The 20,940-nt window shown below is 44.3% G+C and overlaps 1 protein-coding gene across 10 annotated transcripts in view; it reads left to right on the top strand.

Annotated features, from left to right (window-relative positions):
• ARVCF (ARVCF delta catenin family member) overlaps positions 1–20,940 on the top strand; it is a 246,832-nt gene that overhangs the window by 206,473 nt on the left and 19,419 nt on the right. The gene's annotated exons all lie outside the window — the stretch shown is intronic.

Genomic DNA, 20,940 nt, shown 5'->3' on the forward strand with positions numbered 1-20,940 from the left:
TGAGCTTAATGGAGAGTATGGCTGTGATCACTTGAAAAACCATGGACCAGTAGCAGCAATCTAGTTCAGACCTATTTTCTGTCAGCTCTGGAAACTTCTTTTTAATTCCAAATTACTTTAATGTCAGGAATCTCTACCTGTCCTGCAGCCAGACATTATAAAACCAGAAACTTCTGTCGATTGTGGGTGAGGCCTGGCTAGTGTCCGTGCAGGATGCAGAGGTTTCTCAGTCCTTCAGAACCTCTGTCCTGTCAGTACAACATCTTAGGAGCCTCTTCATATCCTGAACAATCTAAAGGGTCCTGTGAGTTGTAGCCTCGCTTAAATGCTAGTATTTCACCTTTCCCCCTGCCCCCTGGAATTCGTTCTGTTGAGGAATGAGTGAAGGAAGGCAGTTCTCTTTTGCAGAGTGATGAACTAGAGTCACTTCCTGATGGCTCCTGGTTTTTTAATGGGAATCAGGTTTTGCTGCAGCCATCATTTGAACAGCCCTGAAACCATTTCTAAGCCTTTAATAATTTTATGTGCTAGGCATTCTGGCAGGGGAAAGCTTCCAGTTCAGGGTTGTTATCTGTGGTAAACTGGATAATGTCAGATGGGAGAACTTGCAGTGCTTTCAGAAGCTGTCTCATCTGATATTAAAAAATAAATGTATATGCCCTGGCAGTGTCCAGAGTACTCTTGTCCTCGTGAGTAAAAATTGTGAAAGAGAAGCTTCTTGTTTCCTCTTTGTTGAAAGGAGCATATTTTTTTCTCTGACAGTCAGGGAGAGAGAGCATAAATTTGGGGGAAAGTGATACAAGCTTGCATAGAGAAAGGAACAGCACTGACAAGAAATTATGAATGCTGTCCTCAGAACCTTGCTAAATTTAGGACTTTCAAAAATTGCTGCTTCTGTGAGGGGTGGAGGGCGGAAAGTCTTACTGAAATCCCTTCCCCAGTCTAAAGTAGGTCAGTGATAGTGGTGCTGGCTGCCTCCTCTGCAGCGTGTTCTCTTCTGCACTACCCCAGCGCTGATTTCTCCTGTGTGCACATTAAATACATAGCGTAGTACAACTCCTGTGCTTTGCTCATAGAGTCCTTAATTTCTGAGCAGGAATAGTGGCAGGAGGCTCAGGCACTGGGGGAAGATGAGGATTAATCATACCTGTGCAGGGGAAGGCAGTGTCTCAGATGGCACTATCTCTGCAGTAAGGTTTTCTGAGCAGAATCAGGATTGATGTGTGTCAGTCCCCCAAAGATGTTACAGGGATTGTAACATTTAATCCTTCTGCATGAAGGTGTTGGTCTGTCCACCTCTGTTCCTTGGTGCTGGAGCATGGGAGGAGAAAGTCCAGAAGAACAGAAGAGTTTTTTAATATGGAGTCAGCGTTAGGTTATTCCTAATTAAAGCCAGACCTCTGTGGTGTCCGGTTTAAGCAAATCTCATGGCTTGTTGTTTATGTGCACATACATCTGAGGGCAGAACAGTAGCTGTTCCATGGAGCTGTGGGTGTTGAAGTTCAGCTCTCATTTCAGTTTATCTCATTAGGGAGTTGAAGGTCTTCAGCCATAACGAGACATGCAGGTACATTTCAGCCTGGTGGATGAGCTAGCTCATTTTCTTCTTTAAAGAAGTTATTAAACTACTTATTAATTTCTCTTTTCCTTTCCGATTACTTAAGTTCCATTTTAATGGGAACATAAGTTGAGGAGAGAGCTGTGCTGAAATACTGAACTAGTGTTAAAAATGCTTGTAATTGAAGAAGTCTATTTTGTTGCAGTGGGGACATCACAGAAAAGCTGAATTTATCTGAAAGCTCAGCTTTGTGTGTACACTTACCCTGGTCAGCAGCCTGTGTAGGCAGGAAATGAGATTTTGGATGAACTTGTCAGCAGGTGAATTTCTTCTTCTCCATTATCTGAAATCCTCAGTCACTTTCCATGTAGCCTCATGCTGATGATAGATTTTCTATTCCAGAAGGTGAGTGTTTAAATTCCCTTATAAATCTTTGTATTACTGCTCCAGGAAATTAGACTTCCTGGCACTGTCAGGGTAATGACTTTAACTTAGTAGATTACAAAAGTGCCAGCAATTTGTCTTCAGCTAAAGGCAACATGTAGTGAAAGAAGAGAGAAACTTCACTTTGCTCTGGCTTTAGTTTGTAATTAAGATTGGCTGCAGTTCGCGTTTCACTGCTGCTTTAATTTGCTTTCTTTAAATCTTTACAAGTTGACTCAAGCGCTCACCTGCCCTTTCCAGCTCCCTTCCATCATTAATTTTGATTGTCGTATTGTGAATAAATGAGTAGAACTGATTGATTAATGGCACCATCCACACCCCTCCTGTGCCTGCTGGTGGAAATTCAGGGACTGGGAAGATCTCCTCTGTGAGAGGAAGTAGCATGTTCTTGTATTAACATCTTTTGAACATTTCATGCACGTTACTGAGAATTCTGATCAGAATTAAGCATCTCTTATTTCTGTTGCTTTCCTAAGCTGAGTATTCATTTTAGTCCCATGTGTTTTGCATAATTTACAAAGCAGTGAAAGGTTTCTCATCTGTCTTCCAGTGCTTTGAGTCAGAGAAAATTTATTGCGTTGAATAGGAAAGTTCCCATACGGAACCTGCCCTTGCCAAACTTTCTCTAATCTGGAACCTTTAAATTCCCATTCTTTTTCCCAATGTTTTCAAGGAATTCAGAGCAGGCACCTGTGGATTTTTCCTTTCCTACTCTTTACATAGCTGACTGCTAATGGTTCTGGAATCTCCTACCTTTTTTGTCATAATCTTCTCTGATTCTTATGTTCAGTGTTCTTATTTGTTCAGAGCTAGTGGACACCTGTATGAATTGCTCCCTGGCCTGCTGAGCTGTGCTCTACAGGTGAAAACTTTTTTGTGATCTTTCTGGATCTGTTAAATTTGAATATGTAGAACATAAATTGTAAGTTTAGGGTTGAAACTGAAGGCTTTGAAAAATGATATGGGGAGATGCAGTTGGAATGTGAATTGGAGGTCCAGGAGTTCTGTCTCTGCCACTCATTCTTTTCACTAGGTAATATAACAGTATCCTACTATATTCTTACTTTGGAGTCTGTAAGGAAACAAGTATTTTTCTGGGAGAAATACTAAATTATATGATTGAAACCCTGTACAGTAACTGTGTACAGCAGTGCTGCTGAGACTCACAGCTCTGCTGTGTGGAGTTCAGTTATTCCACAAAATCATGTGAGAGGAATTTGAGACCATTAGAGGACCAGCTCTGGTGTTATCTGTCTGCTCAGGAATGTGAAGAATAGTTTTGGCTTTACGTCCTGGTAATTGCTGCTGTGTTTGTCAAACCTCTCTGGCTTCAGAGAACGCCTTGATACTGCAGCCCTGAGCTGTGGTTTCCAGTCCCTTGCTTCTTCCATAGGGACATCCGGGCAAAAATTGTGTTTACAGATAAGACAGGCTAGATTCCTGCTAGGGCTGACATGGCATCTGTGGAACAGAAAAGCTCTTGCAGCAGAATAAGGGGAAACACAATGTTTGTGTGAGTGTAGACTGTGCTGCAAATGGCCCAGGTGAGAGATTGTGTCAGGAAGATTGGAGCTGGGGACTTGAGGGAGTTCTGCTGTGTGGAGGATGTAGAACCAATGTAAACTGGAGGAGAAATTTCAGCTGTGATATTTAAATGCTACTAACACCTCCCCACCTCCAGCATGGGCACTTCATAGTGTGAATGTCTTTCAGGTTTAGGTCATGAAGCTTTGAAGTTTAAGCTGAGGGACCAGTGGGAAACAACTGCTGCGAGGCAGGAGGAGCAATTGTAGTGATACAAGAATTCCATTCAGCTTGGTATTTATAGAAGCTGAAACTCTTTGTGAAGTCATATGGTGGTGGTTCTTGTCCATGTGTTTGGCTCTGCTATGATTTCTTCGCTTGTAGAACTCCTGATTTTCCCTTTGTCTTCTGTGTCTGTCTTAACATCCAGAGGTCACATGCAAGATGAGTTAGGATGACAGCTTTGTTTCTGAATAATTTCAGACTTTTCCTTCTGGATGAGAAAAACCTGACTCACTTCTGAGATACTTTGGTTATCTTGGAAATAATGAAACAACCTCTACAGCTATTCCTCTTTATCCCTCTTTTCCATTCTCGAGCGTTTAGTCTCTCTCAGCACATGAGGGGGAAAAGCTGACAGTTGGAGGCAAGATTCTCCCTTTAGGTCCTTTCACCTGTGGCTCTCATGGGACTATGAAAAGACTCCCGTAGTCAGCGTCCAGCTCCTTCTTGCCTGAGGTTGACACCCAGAAATATAAATCTATTATAATAACTAGCAGTATCTTCAGAAGACAGGGATCCCAGGTGGTAAATTCCCTTTCCAGCTTGATGTGAATTTGTGGCCAAGTTACAAGTGCACAGAAAATGCAATTTAGGCATCTTAAACAGGAAGAGCCTATATATACTTGCATAATAAAGTAGCCTATGAAAAACTAAACAGCAGGAGCTCCACTAGAGTACATGGTAATTACAGCAGCTAATAAGGAGATGGAATGATCTGGAGCTTGAGCTAAAGACAGAATTTCGAGGAGAAGAGTCTCATTTTCCCAGTCCAGCATTGCTACTGACTTTGACTGGCCTTAGGCAAGTTAATAGCATTCAGTTGCTGGGGTTGTAGTGAACCTGTTCATGAAGAGCCTGCTATTTCCACTGCCTTCACTAGAAGAATCACTTCACCAAAATAATAACTAGAATAATTACCTTCACTAAAATAATTAGTGTTTTCACTGCTGCTGTGAGAACCAATGCAAATAGAGTGCACATGATGTATTTGTAAAAACAGCAGAATTCTGGGGAACTATGCTGTACTGCAGCTGTTGCTAGCAGCACAGTGATAGAAAATTAAATAAAAACATAATTTCAGTTAAAGGTGGATGGTAGAGTTTTGCACCAGTGAGCTACTGTGGGAATGGACTGAGGCCTTCATGTTACAGAGGGAATTTTGCAAATATGTGATACTGTGAGTTGCTTTGTGCTCTCACTATGCATATTGAACTTACTGTGTGTTTTTACTGAGAAGTTCAACTGCATTATTTATGATGCTTTGTATAGAAAGGTGTATACATAAACCAATGCATAACTGGAAACCTTGGTAAGTTTTACTGCCCAGCTACGTTCACTTCAGTTAGAGCAATGTGTGCTCTCTGGCAATGCAGCATCTTAACTCTTCAACCACTGATTCGATTTCCATGTCATCTCCACTTGGCTGATACTTCTGATGAAAAACAGTTAATGTTGGAAAGCTGTAGTTGTCAGTCATATGTTTTTGATTTTCACAGCTTTTCCTGTACTGTTTGCCCTGCTGAGAATGGTAAATTCTCTTCTCTCCCCACATTTCGGGTTGTGTATATGTTTTTGCATGTCTCATTTAGCATTTCTATTCTACAAGCAATTCTAATTGTTACTCTAAAATAGAATGCTTGTTATTACAGAGCAGAGCTCATTATACAGATGCTGCTCCAGGACTGTTTATACAATGAAAATGTGCCAAGAAAGCCTGCCAGGAACAAAAGCAGGAGTTGATGGGAAGATGCTTATCCCTCTGCCTCAGTCTTGGGATTCCATCACTGCAGTGAGAGACTCATTCCATCCACCCATCCATCACTGTTGTGTTGTGTCAGCTTCTGCTGTGCTTCTGTTTCAGCTCAGAAGCAGTAACAGTGAAATCTCTGAGTCCTCCCTTCCCTTCTAGCATTAGCGTAGAAAATGAGATGGTCTTTGAAGGGGGTGCAAATCCTAAAGTTGTCCTGGTTGCCCAGCCAGTATCACCAGGAAGCTCAGGGAAGAGGAACTCCGCTTCTGTCAGAATTGAGAGATGAAATTTCATGTCAAAATCAATTACAAAAACCTTGTTGCACCAAGTTATGGTTGTCTCTGGTGTCCATCAAAAGTACTGCAGCAAGGTTGTGCTGACAAAGCTGCTTGACAAGTTAAGAGAACTGCAGAAAGTTTCAGAGCAGCTGAGGCAGAAAAGTGGTGTAATGTTGATTTAAATCCCTTTCCAGATTTCCAGAAATAGTGTGAGCAGAAGCAAAGGAGGTAGTTACAGCTCTGGGTGAGTGTTCTGAAGGCTGTGCCTTTTGGAGTAACTGGAATGTGGATTTCTGAGAGCCTGAAGTGACTTGGTGCTTTCAGAACTCGGCTCTCGACAGATATCATTCGAGTCTCACTGAAAGCATCTGTCCTATCTGGTATCCTTCTGCCCCCAGAAATGCAGGCTAATGCCACATAATTGGGCATAGGAGCAGGTTCCTCAGAGAGGTTTTGAAGGGTTCTTTATATCATTGAAGGATTTAAAGACGTGACTGGACAAAAGCATAATAGCTTGGTCTAATTTTGGCATTGAGCCTGCTTTGGGCAGGAAGCTGGCCCAGGTGAGCTCCCACATTCCCTTCAGCCTGGTTGTTCTGTGTGACTCTCATTAACTGATTACAGAGTCAGCCACGAAAAATATGTCTACATAAAGCCAGCACATTTTTCCAAAACAACTTAATCCACAACTGGTGGATTAGGTGACTCAGATGAGAAGAATGAGAAAGTCCATTTGTCCACAGAACCTGGGAAAGGAGCATATATACAAAATTGAGTGTATCAGGTTGCACCTCAGGAGCTTGTTTCAAAGAAAAATATATTTTTACTTATAATATATACTTTACTGGTGCCAGCATAATAAACCATGGAATCCTCAGAACACTCAATAATCAGCCTTTGAGGGTCTGCTTATAGCAGCTAATTATGGAGGAGAGAAAGGGGAACGAAAATCAAATAGTTGTGTGATTCTGAGCTAATTGCAAATTGTGTGGTACTAGAGATCAGACCTTCCTTACAGTGCAGCCAAGACAGGGAGGTACATGCATTTTTTCCACTTTTGCTTGAACAGTATTGTAGTTAATGGAGAGCTTTAATCATAGAGCTAATCTGAAAATTAAAACAAACTGGAATGTCAAATAATCTGGAGATTTTAAATTGCAGAAGCCACTGATGCTCATTAGTCAGGCTGAGGCTGCGGACATGTTTTGCCGAAGAGCAAATAAAGAGAATCAAAAAATTAAGACTTCTGTTTTCTCAGCATTAATTTCCAGTGAGTGTACCTGCACAGCTGCTGCAGCCCTATTATCTGACTCATTACTTTGTAAACTACTGTGAGATATCTTGAATGTGAAAGCTGCAATGTAAAGCCGTATTTATTTCTGTAACCCCGAGTGCTCTGCACAGGCTTAAAAGCTCCCCCCCTTCTCCACCATGACAGGGGAATGATAGGACTTAATGTGCCATACACCTCTGACTGTGGATTGAAGAAAAATGACCTTGAACTGAGAGGCAAGCATTTTACATGGTAAAGCAGGCACTTAAATTTACCTGTCAACGGGAGACAGGGGGAACCTTACCTCTGCATGGTTTAGAAGGCAATGTCAATCCAGCTGCTGGTTGCTCTGAACCCACTGAGAGCTTGATTGCTGACCCAGGCATTTCCAGATGATCAGTGAGAATGTTGATCAGTATGTGGTAGAAAGGAGAGCGTTTTTATTTCGGCCTCACAGACCATTAGTTCCAGCCCTGAATTTTCTGTGTCTTGATCACAGGGAAAATTGGAAGTCTGTAATAGCATGAAATGTTATTTGTCTGTGCAGGAATGGACTCTGATTCAGGCAGATCTGGAAGGGGGCAATGTGGAGAGCAGTTCTTGCACCTGGTGCCCAGGTCATTTGTGTTTTGCACACCTGATCATCTCTCCTAAAAATCCTATTGCTTTTGTTGGAGATGTCCAGAGCGACTTTGTGGGGCTTTTTACCAATAGCTTCAGTGACGTGAAGTACCAACAGACTGTGACAGTCCACTTGAGCAGGACAGTTCTAGATAAGCAGAACTGAACTTGCTTGGGGGGGGAAAGGGGGCACCACTGCTGAAGTGAGTTGTGCAGCCAGAGGGCATTTCAGTGGCACAGCTGGGAGCAGAGATGAGATTGCCTGATTCCTAAAGCAATTTCCAGTCTTCCTAGCTTGCTCATGCTAGCCAGCTAGCTAGAGATGTCAGTTCTTCTTGTCTCTCTCATACAAAGCTAGGAAGAACATTTAATCTAATGAGTTTCATTTTGAGACTTCTAAAATCACAACCCGCAAATCTGTAATCATGATTGAGCATATAATTGTATCTTATCCTGCTGAGAGCTTAAAAATAATGAGCTAGAAAAACATCTCCAAAGACTTGGAGTGTAAGGGGGCAAGAGGAAGGTCTAGAGAAAGGATCTGCCTTACCTGGCGTGTCCCCAATGACCTTTAAACACTCAGGAAATAGGAAATTGGAAGCCTGCATTCCTTGCAGGTGCAGGGTTCCCACTTCCCCTTTTAGGGCTACTTTTCACATTGAGTAATAAAATGAGAGAGCACACCAGGCAACCTGCAGATGTGTGAGAGAAGTGGAAAGGATGACCGAGGTGGTGTGTTCTTGGCAGTGTGTTCAGAATTTCTCGAGGAATGCGAAACTGGGGGTGTTGGGAGCGTGAGACCTAATCCCATTTATTCAATTACACGAGCGCTGCTCCCAGGAAAGCATTTCAGGTTAGTGATAGTGTCCAAAATACAAGACTTAGGAAATGCACATGTGACTTGGATTTGGGCAGTTCTTCAAGGTTTTGCTTAATAGTTAAATTCTAACAAGCACAACCCTTCCAAATCCACCATCCCTGCTTGCTGAAAACAGTGCTGGGATTAAACCCATGGACAGTAAACTGTATTGGCAGTTTTCTGGGTGGCTGGATCCTACTTTCGCTAAAACACTGAGAATTCGGTGCCAGTTGTTTTACTGAAGTCTGGAGACCTATTTCTAGATCAAGCTCGGGACTCATAGGGCCCATGAGAAGCCGTCAGGGCATTCATAACATTGCCTTGCACATAGAAATGGGTATAGGCCCTAACATGATGGAAATTTCTATACTCCTGAGGAAGTGTCTCACCTTATTTACATTTTTACTGACCTTTTCAGAGTCTTCTATAGGCATGAACAACCTCCAGAGTAAATGTCAGCTTCTGCTTAGAATCTTTTACATGGGTAATTTTAAGCTCAATTTTTAATTGCATAATATTACCATGAGAAAGCTGCATTGAAATTGAAAACTTTCCTAGACAAAGTGGCTGTTGGGTTGGGGATCTTTTCATTGTTTTAAAGGCGATAAAGTGGTTTCAAAGAAGCTTTGAAAATTTGAAGTGGTTTCAAAGAGTTGCTTTGAGGTAGTGGCTGATGTGGCTTTGTTGTAGAATTTCTCATATGATTTTCTGCTGCTTTATAAATGTAGGACATTGCTGTAGGGTGGTGAAGATGAGGCACACTGCAGTTGGATGCTGTGTAATGTTCCCCTTTGCCTCTTGGAAAATGTCTCTGTGCTCCCTCTATTCATTGCAGCAAAGTTATCTCATTCATTGCTACACACTGTGGCCCCTAACTCTTCTTTTTCCTTCTAACTTGCAGATAGATTTATTTGTGGCTGTAGAGTGTGTGTGTGTGTGTGTTTAGCCAGCTAAGGCTTCAAGGAGCTACTTCTCTCCAGATCATGTTGTCTTACCTCACATTTTAGTCCAACTTGAAGTTTTACAGCAAGATCTGTGTTTCCAGGAAATCTGTTGTTCTATAGGCAGAGCTGGTTTTGTGTCAGTTCTGCCTGTGATTATTCAATATTCAGGCAGAGCAATGAACAGCAGGCAGGCTTACATTTAACAGAAACTTCCTTGGTTTTCCAGAAAGCTGCAGAGAATGGTTGGCAGGAAGAGGGAAGACTACCTGTTCCCTCAGTGCTTTGATGTGGTATGTTCCAGTGTGTCCCAATTTAAATGAGGGAGGAGCATCTTTTCTTGTCTCTCATCATCTGTAATCTGTGCCTGGATATGGTGCTTTGAGAGGATGAGTGCAGAATCTCTGTTTTTGGAGGCATTTATGTTTCTATCTTACACTGAAATCCATGAGAGTTAAGTACCCAAATGTGGTACTTTTAAAAAACTGGGCTGCAAGGTCCATTTATTTTTTTATTAGAGAAATTAAGGACAACCTTCTGTGCTGCTTCCACTCCGGCCTGACATTCATTTGACATTGAAAACATCAAATTCTTTTTCTTGGATGCTTGGGAGATACTTGCCTGACAGCAGCACAGTGACTGTAATTGAGGCAGATTAGAGGCACTGGGCTGCCTTTGGGTGCGTGAGGCAGCTTTCACGAAATGGAGAGAGGAATTGAAACACACTGTTGACTTTGGAAGCTGGAGCAGGAACTAATTAGCAATTTCAGGACACAAACAGGATTGGAGGAAGTGTTTGGGTTGGCGTATATTAAATTATTTATTAACATGTGGGAGTTTTTCCATATGGCAGTTGCTTATAAAATGCTTGTAAAGGCAAGATTGCAGGACTTTGTATGTAATGAACCAAACGGGCTTTGGTCCCAGTGATTAGGAGCCCCTGACCTTTCATTTCTGCAGGATGAGACTGGACCTGGTGGCTTCTGCTCAGCTTGGATTCTGATAAGCTTCCCCCAGAAAAGATTAGTTGTTTATATCCAAGTATTTTCTTCTTACTGGGATGTATTTTGAGATGTTTGACGTTTCTGTGAGGGTATATCCACTGGAGAATAGAAATTATTCTGCCTTCTTATTTGAGGAATTCAAGCTGTGAAGTTCTGCAGCCCTTCACTGCCTTAAGCAGACGGGCCTTTAACAAGCAGCTGAATTGATGTGAATAACCAAATACCTGTGTAATGGCTTATGACCATTTATGAGACTTTACATAAAAATCATGATGAGCAGTGGAAGTATAGGAAGCCTCCGTGAAGCATGAGTAACCCAGAAAGAAGCTTTCAGTTTGGCTTCTAAGCATATTTCAGTGTGCACAAGCTCTGGAAGATTTGGGGTTTTTTCTTGCCGTAGTGTTTCCCTTGGCACTGAAGATAAAACACAAATGTGCTGTGAAGTGGAGAACCTGACAGGTGCCAGCCCAAGTGGAAACGCTGTCAGTCGATCCTTGTCTGTCGCAGCTCCGGCTCTGATCCGCCCAAGCGCTTGTCAGGGCCGTGTGTGCTTTCAGACCCAAGCAGGAGGTCCCTCGGCAGCAGGAATGTTTTGAGGCGCAGTCAGTGGGAACCCCCATAAGTCCCACACCTGACAAAGTAATCCTGTTCCTGTGAATTCCCGAGTGATGGAGCATTTGGGCTTGCCTTGCTGGTTGGTTTCAGTGCTAGCAGCACAGAAGGGCTGACCATAGAAGGTGCCGTGGGACCTCCACACCTCAGCTCCCCGCAGACCTGGTGCACACAGCATCTCTGGAGGTCTGGAAGAGCGTGGCTGCTGTGTCCAGGCAAAGCCGGGTTACTGCTGGCTCCAGGAGTGCGGCCGCTCCTTCCCTCGGCCGCCGGCTCTGTGGAGCTCCCCTGCACTCTGAGTGCTGCTTCCTCCTGGTGCTGCTCCCTGCAGCTTTGCCCTGCAGAGCACTGCGAGTTCTCCTCTGCCCCTCACAAGCTTTGGTCTGTGTCACGAGTCTCTCAAGGGGAGGGGAGGGCACTTGGTGGGACCGTACGTGGCCTCATGATCCAGCATGTTTCATACACCATCTTGGAGAGACAGGAGAGAAGATACTTCCGAGGTCTGCAGAGGTAAGAAAGCATTTTCTGTGGTTTTTCCACCTTTCTTGCATACCTCAGTATTTAATGTCTGAGGGTGTGTGGATATTTCAACTAAATATCCATTACCATGTAGGGTGTTTTATTTTGTCATGCAGCTGTCTGCTGGAGTGTTTCTTCCCTTTGCTGTGCTTCTCTGCTTACTGGCATTTTATGACAGAAAGTTTATAAAGATGTTCAATATCTCAACAGTTCTAAATAAGTCAGAATCTTTGAAATAAATATGCTTAGGTAGCATGTGGAGCCAAGGACTGAAGCACGATTCCTTTTGCAGTAAGTTCTTCTCTGCAGACAGGTTTCTACTGAGCTGGGAGGAAGCTAAAAGCTCGTTAGCTTCCTGGTGTAAGAGCAGCTGATTGGCATCTGGAACTGCAAAGCTGAGTTTTACAGGGGCTTGAGGCCAAAAAAGGGCAATTTGGAACACATGATCCTTGGTTAAACACACACTGAAGACCAAGGGAAAGAAAATGGTAGGCTCAGGCAGCCACAAGTTAAAGGAAGGAGTCCCTTAACAGTGCTGTTGATTTTCGGTGATGACTCTGGTTCTGATACATTTTTGTGTTACGAGGCTCTTGGACTTGTTGATAAGATACTAACAGCAACACATTGTATTTTACTACAGGACGTAGCTCTGGTTTAATTTTTTTAATGGGCTTTTCTTCAGGGAATCACTCAGTATCTCTTTAATAAACACATTTTATAGACTGAGCTCAAACCTGCTGATGGTTGGGCTGGACAATTAGGCATCTGCACTTGTAATGGCAGCGAAAAGAGTCTCAGGTCTCTTCAGTGCACCACATGGCAGCTGTGATCAGAAATCTGTGTTGTACTTCACATAGCTATAGGTGAGGGTTGTAAGGAAAATGGTTTTGCCTGCATTTGGTTGTCTCAGTTCAAGGAAAAGTCTCAGAAAACAAGCATGTTCTGGCATGAATACATGAATGCACTGTTGAAAAAACAAATTTGTTTATCTAATATGCAAAGTAATAATTTTCCTCATGTTCCCAATCCTCATTACCTTTGCCAGCCATCTTTTTATTTCTTTTTTTCCTTTGGGAAAGCTTAGCTAAATGGAGAAGGCTTGCAGTATGCTCCAAAAAGCAGTGGATTCAAGCCCTACCAAGGGCAGAGTAAGCACGTTGAGGTCTGGAGATTCCTCCACTAAGAGCCTTTCCCCATGAGGAAGAAAGGTTCACGTCCCATCTGCTTGTTCCCAGATGAGACATTCTGTAGTGTCACCTCCTTACTGCATCTTTTCAGAGCTGCAATTAGGAAGTGATTTCTGGCAATGCCATGGGTTTGGGTTATTGTGGCATCCCCACATATTCTTGGCTGGAGTTTGCAGCTCTGAGGTCAGTGAGTTGCTAGTTCCTGAGCCTCTCCACATTTTATACTGGTGTTACTGGCCCAGGAGCGAGGTGAGCCTGGGCTGGGCAGTGTTCTCCTTTCCAGAGAGGATTGTGCAGTCCTTGGAATTGCTTTCTCTGGCTGAAAAGGAGGAGTGACAAAATAGAGTTGTCTGGTGACACACACAAGGAGACGCTCCTCAGGGCATACGAGCGGTCACCAAGCTCTGCCATCTGGGTCCTTTCAGAGAGGAGGAAGGAAACCAGTCAGTCATGTAATTCTGGATCTTTGCAGAGACAGGAGCAGCCATATCAGAAGCACCCGTGGCCAATAGGAGCAGCAGTGCACTGAGATCTAAAAGAATAAACATGGATGTTTGACCTTGTCACTGTTGTTCAGATGTCCCTGTGATGTATCAGGCAGCATCTGGAAATTCAGGTTTCCCCTCCCAGGGAAACACAACATGATCAATGTCACGCTTGATATCGATCTTGTGTGCGTGGGCTGCATTGCCCATTGTCTGTTTGAGAAGTCCCCAGTGCAGTGCACATCATCACTGTGCCCAGCTCCTTTTGGTGTCAGCTGTTAGAGGTGTGAGCCCGACCAGGAATCTTTGGGAAGGAGCTTCCCTGAAGGGAGCAGGCAGGATTGCTCACATCTAGGAGCATTGCTGCTCCCTTGGCATATTGATCTGCTGTCAGTGAGATCACCAGCCTGATAAGCATAATCAGTCTTTTGTCTTAAAACACTGTAGGTTTGAGGCAGGAGTAAGGGAGATTCCCCTAGGCACAGCCTTTCTCCAGGCCAGAGAGTGTTTATCCCTGGCTTAGAGTCCCGGGTGTGCCTGAGCTGCCAGAAATTCTGTACCCCGGCAGGCTGGCAGTGTCACACTGTGAAACCCTGCAGAGCTGGCAGACCTTTGATGCAAATTAGTTTCGTACTCATTTACGTATGTGAGCCAGGATTTTGAACCAAGTTCCGCTTTGAGATGTTGCAGTGGTGATGCAGAGCCGGGGCTGCATTCTGGGAGCTTGCAAATGGTAAGCTGGTGGTGGGAGAAGGGAAGCCTGTCCTTCCAAACAGTTTGCATTTGATATGTAGCTAACAGCCCAGAGGCTCCAGTGTGTGCTCTGTGTGCAGGAGAGAGGGGGAAAATTTTATTTAATGTTTGATTTTTAGATACAAACTGCATTTCAGAACAGATTTGCTTTTGGAATAATATGATTGTCCTGTTCGCTTTAAAAGAAAATGCATTCAGTTATCACTGTGAAGTAAATAAAAATAACTTGGGATTAGAGAAGCTTGTGAGAGAGCAAGTGTAACATTTCATGTACTGTACTGAAAGTCTCCAAGGTCAGAAGCAAGTCTTCTGGGACTGGGGTAAGGGAAGCTATTTACATGAATTCTCCATTTTAATCATGCAGCCAAAGGGCTTAACGTTAGCTCCAATCCAAAGCCTTGTTGCTTGTAACAATGGTGTTTCTCAAAAGCAAACAAAAAGCATTGCCAAAGGTGACCTAGAAATGCTTAAATGTGCTGCAGTTCACCCACGTGGCTCCTCTCCCTGCGGGTGCAGACCTTTAGCAGCTCCCCCATCCCTGCATCATCCTGGCTGCTGGGGATTCCCTGTGCTTCAGTGACAGCCCTGTGGGACAGAGCATTCCCCTTTTGAACCAGGGGCTTGGGTAGTGCTCCAGTTACCTGCAGCAGCTTTGAGATTCATATTAAGGATGGTCCTCCAGAGCCTTTGCTACTGCTTAGTGAGGTTGTTAATGGTACATCTCCAGTTGCCAGGAGACTTAGCTGCATATGTTTGGAAAAAGACTTTGTACTGGGCAGTGTGTTGGACTCTGGGAGAAATGCTGCTTGCCTGCCCTTTGGAAAGGGGGAGCTGTATTAGCTCTAAAATGTGTGGTCACAGAAAACAGAAGTGCTGGAGCTCACACAAGGTCAAAATGGTTTGTGTTTGATTGAGCCACCCCTTTGTTGAATTGCATATTCTTTGGATGTGAAGTGGGATGTAACCAACCTTGTAAAGTCACACTCTGTAAGGAAGTACTTTGATGACCGTTTGTGGAGCTTGGGAAATGTAAAGAATAACAGAAATTGCAAAAGAGAGTTTGCTTTCCCAGGCATCCTTTCTTTCTCCTGCACTGCCTTGCCCTCCCATTTCCTTTCCTTGCTGCCTTTCTGTCTTCCCTGCAGTCACCCTAGCTCCCTGTGTTGTTTTTGTGCATACCTCACTCTTGGTAGTGCTGGTATTCCTCTTACATCCTTAGGGCTGGGGGGTTGTTTGCTTCTGGTTTTGAGTAGTGTGCCAGTGCTGCTGTCACAGTGGGAGTGCGTGATAAGCTGGGAAGAGTTTACATCATTTCAGAACTTGAGTATGACTTACTAGATTAGTTAGAAAGGTCACACATTGTGGTGTTCATTTCCTAAATAGAAAAACTCTTCTTAAACATTCCCTCAAGCCTGATTCGAGTCCCATGTGTCCCACGTTATTCTGGTTGTTCTTTTCAATACTTTTCAAAGGCTGTTCTGTCTGTCTTCAGAGCTGCTGCTCAGTGGTGGATGCTGCATTCATGATTGAATCTCTGCAGTAAGCTCAGTACCTGTCCTGACTTGTGCTTTGCCTTGAAGTCAAAGCCACAGGGACTGTTGAGAACTTTCCACCTGTTATTTCATCGTCATTCGTTGCAGAGTTTGCTGTGCCTCTGCTGTGTGACTCTCAGTATTCTGTATGTATCTGCATCGAGCTGCATTCTCGGGCAGTTATGCCAAGTGTTTGGCTCTGGTGGAGCTGGCTGCGTTCTCGCTACTGTTAAGCCTTTCAATTAGAAGAACCTTGCAAGTTTATGTTGGCATTCAAGCTGCTCTGTGCACTGGGTGCTGAGGCACAGCCTACAGATGGAATGGAGCTGATGGGTTGGGTTTTTTAGGGATCTGATTTCCTGTTTTTACAAAAGTAACCAGCTGCCTCTCCCAGCTTTCTATGGGGCTTTTAATGTAGTCCGCTGTAAAACCACGCTGGGGGTGAGGGATTGCTGGAAGGTGAGAGTTGAACTGCAGGACTGATTTGCTGCTGAAATGTTCCGAAAGCGTTGTTGTAGCAAATACTTCTGAGCCCTGGTTTAGTCCTTGCTGACAGTGAGCTGCCCAGGCTGTGGTGAAGGTACCGGCCGGTTGTCAGCAGAGGGCAGGGGAGTCCAAGGGCTGCGCAGCTTTTCTGTCGTGCAGATTCTGAGTGTTCTTTTACTGTCACGATTCTTTACTCTCTTTTTTTATTATTATTTTTTCTTTTGGTTTTGGCTTTTAGCTGATAGCTTCCTGGTTGCTGGGGAGATGCTTTTTCACGGTGCAGAGTCTGTTTTGGAGTGACCTTGCGGAGAAGGTGCGGTCCGGGCTCCTCTCGCTCCATCTGCCGGCGCTGCGGGTGCGGCTCCGGGCGAGCAGAGCGGCCCCGGAGCTCCCAGCGCCGGCAGCTGCGGGCTGGGAGTGCGCCTCCGGCCGGAGCGGCAGCCCAAAGGGAGCCCGGGTGCCGCTGCATCTTCGCCGGGAACCAAAGCGCGGCAAGTGGGAATTGCCTCTGCACACTCCAAGGGGGAGTAGCTATCGGTTCCACAGACACCTCCCCACAGCCCGGTTTAGGAGTTGCTTAGGTTTTTTCTGCGGTGTTGCCAGCATCCTTCCAGCTTCCTATGACATCTGAAATTTGGCAGTTTTTTTAAGCGTCAGTGCAGAGGTTTTATGTGGATAGAAAATTAGGCAGTGTGTTTCTGCTGTAGCAGCAGCAGATCTCTCATCTGTCCGGCATCCACATGTGTATAATTTCCCATGCCTGTGGTGGCGAAGTAAATCCTGAATGGAATGGGTGGTGAGGGGGAATAGGTTTGGCAGTCCCGTTGCAAAAAGAGTTGTCTGAATTTGGGATTAAGCGAGATCAGTGATAGGCACCTGGTGCAGTATCTTACGTTATTGCCAGAACATTGCTAAGTATAGGCACAGGATCAGCGCTGCCAAGATGAAAGCAAATAGTTTTGCGGAGGAGATAATCCAGGAGCTGCTGCATCATTCTGAGCACAGTGACTGAGGGCTGAAGGGATGGAGGTGGCTAATCAGCCCCAGCTAATTCCTCAGGTGTTTTCCATTCGGGATTCAAATTGCTGTCTGTGCTGTCACTGTTCTCTGGGCAAATAATCTACTTGCCACATCCTGGTGATGGGAACTTCACACAGAACTAGTCTCATTTGCCAATTTTGAGCAACTGTGCTGGAAAAAAGCTTATCTTCCTGTTTCTCAGAAAGATGAGACTGCAGTGTGTTGGAGATAACTCTTAATATGGAGTATACTCCTCTGTGACACGTTCTCGTTGTTGTTAGCTGGGGCAGTGCTTACACGCTGCAAAAGGTCGGATGCTCACAGTGACACGAGCGTCCAGGGCATTTCTGCCTTTCTCTGAAAGCCAAAAGCTAACGCAGTGAACTTGTTTACTTTGCTCTCTGCGATGAAAGAAGCAATAAATTACTTATCTCCATGCTTTTCCTGGAGGAAACGGTGTAGATTGCAACTCAGCACAAATCCATAACCAATGGAAAAATTTCATTTATTCCAGGAAGATTATCTTTTTAAGGGCAGTGCTGAATCTGGGCTATAATTAAAACAGCTTTTTAAAGAAAAAAGAGTAACAGTGGGTGTTTTGTTTGATGTATTCTCTATCACTAATGACCCTCTTTTATCATTTTTTCTATCCATTTTTAAATGGGTGTAAGGAGTTGGCTATGTATTGCATAAAAGTAGCATCACCTGAAAAAATAATTAAGATGATCTGGAAATTAAGGAAATCAGTTTTGAAAAGAAGCAGGTGCTTAATGGAGGTGTGACCAGCTGTGCTTCCCAGGAACGTGCTTGAAGCGCTTCGTGGAAAAATGTGCAAGGCCTTCATGCAACACTGGAAGGAAATCTATAATAATTCAGACAAATTGCATTCTATAAATAGCAGAGCTGGATTCATTAGGACAGGAGGCAGATGGAGAAAATATAAAACTGGTTTGTTTTTTTTTAAGGTACTATAATGCTCATGAAAAGTGTCAGCTTGCAGTCACAGAGGGAAAACCCTCCAGTGCATCAGCAACTTTGTTACTAGTTTCTCATCCCAGCTAATGAGCAGCTCCCATGAGAGGCGTTCTTGATACTGGGCTTTGGCAACTCTGCTGCCTTTCCCTGGTACACCCAGGCTGACCCAGAAGAGCTGCAGTGCTGCGAGAGGAGCAGGGGAGGCAGGAGGGAGGACAGAGCTGTGTGTGGTGTGTAGCACTCACTAACTCTGGTTAAGACACGCCAACAGGGCAGAGGCATAAATGTAGTTGGAAAGGGGAGCTCTGGAGTGAGGTGAGAACCATCCACCACCTGCTAAGGAGTTGTGCCCCAAAGCAGGAAGCTGCTGGTGGTTGGTAGAGAAAATGCTGTGCATTATTGAAGAGGGAAGGTGAAGGCATTTTTGAGATGCCTTACATTAGTAAGTAAGAAAAAGGAGAGGCTTTCATGCATGGAGGGAGGTAATGAGAGAGAGCGGGTGAGAAGTGCGTGACTGGAATGCAGCTGTGGCCGCAGGGGGGGAGCAGAGGTGAGGGGGTTGGAGCATCTCAGTATTCACACACAGCAAGGTGCTGAAGAGGGAAGTGTGTCCAGCCAAAAAGGAACGTACAGACTGACAGAAAGGACACGTCACAGACTGCATTTAAATAACAGAACAGAGTAACAGTGTGGGGCTCTTTCCAGTTGTGTCAAAACTACAACTGGGTACTTTTAAACAGAATACTGGCTGAACAATTGCATCCTGTTGAACCACAGGCAAGTCTGAGCTCAGATATAGAAGCAGAAAATGTTCTGTATGAATATTATCTATTAATGAACCTACCTCCATCTCTTCTGCTGATCTGATTTACATTTCAGCAAAGCTTCCTTAAAAGATAACAGTGTCAAAATTCTAGTGGGCTATCCTAAAGAGATTTTTAAGTATTAGTGTTCAGGGAAGGAACACCAGGCGCTTATCAGCAGTGTTTTTTCTTGAGAAGTCCTTAGGTTGCCAATTCACCTTGTGAAGTGGCGGGGGAAAAGGGTGATATGAAGGTCGTTTTGGAGTCAGATAATCACAGACTTATTCAGGGAATGAAGAAAAGCTGTACAACTGCTCATGCTTCATGGATTAAGTAACGATAGTTTTTCCTCAGCATTCAATATAGAGGGCAATGATCCCAGTGCAAGGAGAGGACATAGGAGAAGAGGAAAGTCAGCGGTATGGATTGGCAGGATGCCTTTGGGGGTTGCCATCTGTTGCAGCTTGCGTGTATCTGTAGGGTGTCGTGTGTAGCAGGCAAGTGGTGGCATTAAGAGGAGGCACAGATGTATAGCAGGTTAAGTATCCGGTCACTGGAGAAGGATCCGGGCGTGCTGGGATGCACATGAGAGGCTGAGCATGGAAAGTTTGAGCCAGCTCATGGATCCTCACGCACAGATCGGATTTTTGGTATGGAACAAACCTTGGCTGATAGCGTTTGCTTGCTTTCAGTGGGATAAGTACCCCTCTGTACAGCCGGGGGGTTAACACAGCTTGTGTTCATAGGTAGTGTTATGCAGGGTTTAGAGGGCTGAGTTCCAAGATTGTGACTCACAAAGCTATGCAGCCATAACTGGTATGAAGGATATGGAGAAACAGTTACATTTAAAATCAAGGCTTTTATTTCAGGAAGCCTTCAGCAATAGAGAAGCAACAGAGCAGGGGGAAAAAAAAAAGGAAAGAAACACAGAATATCTGTTGGATAGGAGAGCAATGCTCCAAGATGTCTAAAACATGATAAGCTGCAATGTGTGTATGAGAGATGGGTGATTTTAAAGAGAAAGCACTGAAGAGAGAAAGTGATTTCTGTTTGGAGGTTTCCTGTCTTACTAGTGGAAAACTTGCTTTAAAATATGCTACTCCCAGGTTCCTGATGTCAGTTTGTAGGAGGAGTTTGGCACTCAGAGGGCAGTCAGGCTTCCAGCTTGTGGCAGCTTGGACCTGGGAGGAATCCTGATCTCTTTGGAATTCTACTGGGCAGAAACCCTGTGTCAGGCACAGGGCTACAGTCCTAGGGCAGCATCTTCTCATGTGAAGAACGTTATTTTTCATGTGTACAAATAAGAAAAATTATTTTGCTCAAAATAAGCTTGAATTTCCCTCTTTGCCCAGGCTTCTTCACACCTTTGTGCTTCCTTTGATATCCTGTTTTTCTAGAAATCCTCTCCTAGGTAATGCTTGCTGCATTACCTTATGCTTACTTACTGCTTATATCCCAAAGGCCACCAGACCAGTTACAATGACTGCACAGGAAGGAGTCGCGTTGACCAGAGGTTACTTGTGTCATCCTGCGCCCTCCAAGGCAGTTTAGGGGGTTTAGTTTTTTGTTCACATAACTTGAACAGCACTTGGAGATGGTTTCTCTGGCCAGTCCTTTATGCAGATGTTTGGCATGCTCTGCCTTCATTGATGCAGTCTGTCGTGCTACACTTAGCGAAGGAAGCTAGATAAAAAATGCTTCAAATTGTTCAGCAATTTGGAGGGATGGAGTTCTTGCCTAACACCCTCTTTTTAATGTGTGTAATGCATAAATCCTAATCCTATGGACGAGGAAGTCAGGACATGATGGTACTGTCAGTTACTCAGCATCACAAAAGGAAATCCTTGGCAGAGCTGGGAATAGCTCTCATTCCTGTCATGCTTAGACTGCACAGCTGATACGGTGACTCTGGGGATCTGCAGTGAACAGATGTGGCTGTCACAGTCTCTCAGTGTGGGACAATGCTGGTGTATTTCTACGCTGAATATTTCAACTGGAGTCAGCGTTCCTCCTTGCCCCTCAGACTTGGGGGTT

Source organism: Hirundo rustica, chromosome 17 (assembly GCF_015227805.2).
Source record: "Hirundo rustica isolate bHirRus1 chromosome 17, bHirRus1.pri.v3, whole genome shotgun sequence".
Classification (NCBI taxonomy): Eukaryota; Metazoa; Chordata; class Aves; order Passeriformes; family Hirundinidae; genus Hirundo; species Hirundo rustica.